Genomic DNA, 4,087 nt, shown 5'->3' on the forward strand with positions numbered 1-4,087 from the left:
TCAAGAATGAATACTCGGTAAGAAATCCCAATCTCAAACCAAATATCCGTGGAAGAAAGGACTAGAGCTACAAGAATTCCCACCTATGAAACTCCCGAACCTTTCCGGTTATGCAATCAGGTGTTGGGGATACAGGGGAAGCATAATATCTCACCCAAATCTAGCAAATCCTACACCCAGCTGTATCCATCCTTCAACACATAACCGAGAGAAACTTCGGAAACCATCTACCTCAACCTTCGAAAAGCATCCGTTATACAAGTTATGGCGATACTCCCGAACTCCCGCCCCAGTACTGGGTGGCGTCGAGGTTATCTCACCAATGAACTGCATAAAAGAGATTTTCGATGTCGGCGTACTAAACTCAGGTATTCCGGAATTGCAATGATAAAATTGTGACGACAACACCTCAGAGCTCAACTCCCCGGGGCACTGCCACAATCCCTAAAGACAGGAGGCACCAAGAACAATGTTCTCGTCACAAAACCATCGGAACGATTCCAAGATACCCGCGTGATCCTAATTTTTTTAGTGAAATTTGAGAAGAGAAGAGTCAAAACTCTACGTCAGGATGCCTTACCAGAGCGATGAGGAGACTGGGAAGTAAAAAGAATTCCTAAACTCTCCGATATATAATTCCTAAATGACTCAAAACATTTTTCTAGACTCAACAACGACTGCTAAAAACGATCAAGCAATGGGGGCTCCTAAGGTCGGGGAAGGCTCTGATTACCAACTTGTAACGCCCTCGATGCGGCTATAGCTCCCACATGTCGAGGCACGACTTAGAGACATAACCGCATTGAAAGCAATGTCGCAAGTTAGGCAATCTTCACAACATCCCATGTAATATAAATAATAAAAGGGGAGATACATAGTTGGCTTACAATCGCCACGTCAATCAAAGTACATAAATAGCATTACAACATTCAAACACTCATGGCCCGGCTACGGTGCCAAAATAAAAGAACAACCCAACATGCGACACAGTCCCGATCACCCCAACTGGGCACCACTACTGATCATCAGGGAAAGACACGTAGTATCATTAAGAGTCCTCGTCGAACTCCCACTTGAGATCAAGCGCGTCATCTGGAGCGGAATCATCAGGCCCTGCATCTGGTTTGGAAGTAAGATGTGAGCCACAGGGACTCAGCAATCTCGCACCCTCGTGATCAAGACTATTTAAGCTTAAAAGGAAAGACAAGGCAATTATGTGGAGCTGCAGCAAGCGACTAGCATATATGGTGGTTATCCTGTTCGCCAAAGAGAGCGAGAAGAGGAGGCAAAGCGCGAGCGAGAAACTAGAGGGCATCCTGCGGCAAGCATTACTCCAACACCGTGTTCACTTCCCGGACTGCGTAGAAGATACCATCACGAAAACTCACACTGTTGATTCATTTTAATTAAGTTAAGGTTCAAGTTATCTACAACCGGACATTAACAAATTCCCATCTGCCCATAACTGCGGGCACGGCTTTCAAAAGTTCAAATCCCTGCAGGGGAGTCCCAACTTAGCCCATGACAAGCTCTCACGGTCAACGAAGGAATAGACCTCCTCCCGAGATGTTCCGATCAGACTCGGAATCTCGGTTCTTCAAGACACTTCGACAAGTTAAAACAAATCCAGCAACACCGCCTGAATGTGCCGACAAATCCCGATAGGAGCTGCACATATCTCGTTCTTAGGGCACACTCAGATAGGTCAAGCTACGAGTAAAACCAACCCTCGAGTCTCCCCGAGGTGGCCCCGCAGGCTGCCTGTTTCGGACCAACACTCAGAGGAGCACTGGCCCGAGGGGGGTTTAAATAAGATGACCCTCGTGCTCTGGAAACCCAAGGGAAAAAGAGGCTAGGTGGCAAATGGAAAAGGTTGGGCATTGCTGGAAAAGCTTTAATCAAGGCGAACTATCAATGGGTTCCCATTATAACCCAACCGCGTAAGGAACGCAAAATCCGGGAACATAACACTGATATGACGGAAACTAGGGCGGCAAGAGTGGAACGAAACACTAGGCGAGAGGCCGAGCCTTCCACCCTTTACCAAGTATATAGATGCATTAAGATAACATGGCAATATAATGATATCCCAACAAGTAAATAATGTTCCAACAAGGAACTGTCTCCAATCTTCACCTGCAACTAACAACGCTATAAGAGGGGCTGAGCAAAGCAGTAACATAGCTACTCAACGGTTTGCTAGGACGTGGTGGGTTAGAGGTTTGACATGGCAATTTGGGAGGCATGATAAGCAAGTGGTAGGCATCGTAGCATATGCATAGCAAAAGAGCGAGCATCTAGCATAGCAAAGATAGTAGTGATTTCGAGGGTATGATCATCTTGCCTGCAAAGTTGTCAGAGTTGACTGCATCCTCGAAAGCAAACTCAATGGGCTCCTCGTTAGCGGACTCGTCTCCCGGCTCTACCCAAACAAGACAAACAAGCAACAAGGGTACAATCAACCACGTGCAAACTCAAACAACATGATGCAAGGATGGTATGCAATGCGGGATGCAATGAGGGATGCATATGCAAGATTCGACAAGGAACGAATAAACCTGGCCTCAACTTGGAAATCCAAGTATGCCACTGGAAAGGTGAGATGAAATCGCTTGAAAACGATATAAAGAACGCCAGAATCAGATTTACGGTTTGGAAATGGCAAGCAATTCAAATATGATCACGTTCTGCGATTTACAGCAAGTAGTCATCTAAATGCAACAAGATGAACATGCTACAGCACCCAAACATGACAACAAAATACATGGCAGGGATCCATTCATGATGCTTAACAAAAGACTGACACTGAGCTACGGCCAATTCATCCATTAACAGGTTCAAACAAGCATGGAAAAAATGCATTTGGTAAACAGATCTCAGACTTGGTGAAATTAACACTTGTCTGGAATTTCAGATCAGGTAGCACTCTTCGGAGCAAGAAAACAATATGCTACAGGACCTGAACATGTCAAAGTAAAGCATGGCATGGAGCTACTGAAAGAGCTTAACAAAAGTCCCTTAGTGACCTTGAGCCAAAAGGGATCAGAAAATATATTTGCAAGCATGTGAACATGGCAAAAACATAATCAGTTCTCAGACTTAGTGAAAACTGGAGCATGCTGAAACAGATATCAAGTAGGCATGTTTACGAGCTCGATGCACTCACTACAGAGCATGTCATGACAAACTAAGCATACACCCATCAAGAATACATAAAATACAAGCTAGACATGGCAAGAACAATAACATGGCATGCACGGATCAACTACAACATTCTCGGCAAAATCGCTAACAAGTAGACAATCTACCCAGATACACGAAATAGCAAAAGTAGAGCTCGATTGACTCAAGCTAGGGTGCTCCATAATTGCTAAAAAAGACATGGATGGATAGAGCACTACAATATTAACAAAACATCCTTACTGATCATCCTCAAAAGAGGCACGGATCACTAGGAAACAACAAGAACATATGGTCATATGAGATAAACAGGTCAAGGACTTAGTGGAAATGCTAAGTCCCTGAAATCAGCATTAACGAATTCTCCACTTTGCATGCTTGTGATAGTCACCACACTCATCACAAAAATACATGGGTTGCACCTCTAGATAGATGGCAAAACATGTAACAAAACAAATGAAGAGCTCATGGGCATATCATGCACACAATAATCATGGCAAAAATGACAAATATCTAATTGGAGCAGCAGATCTGACAATTATCTCAAATAGCATTCTTCTAACAGCATTTCGGGCATCAAGATGAACTGAAATGAAAATGATGCTATGAGATGAAATGATGTGCTCTCTGAGGCGAACATTTTGATATGCTATATGCCCAAAACGGAGCTACGGATGCAAAGTTACGATGCGATGAACATATACAAAAAGTTAGGGTTTCGGGGCAAAAGTCAACCCCAAGATTTCGGATCTCAGATCTGCACGCTTCCTGAGGTTCGTCCTCGAGCTCGCCAGAGATGAAGTCGGCCGCCGGAGCTCGTTGGGGAGGCGGCGTGGGGCTCGCCGGAGTCGGTGGCCGGCCGCATCTCGCCGGATCCGGGGCCGGGGCGGCTCTAGGACGAGGCGGC

The sequence above is a fragment of the Triticum dicoccoides genome, chromosome 1A (assembly GCF_002162155.2).
Source record: "Triticum dicoccoides isolate Atlit2015 ecotype Zavitan chromosome 1A, WEW_v2.0, whole genome shotgun sequence".
NCBI classification, from domain to species: Eukaryota; Viridiplantae; Streptophyta; class Magnoliopsida; order Poales; family Poaceae; genus Triticum; species Triticum dicoccoides.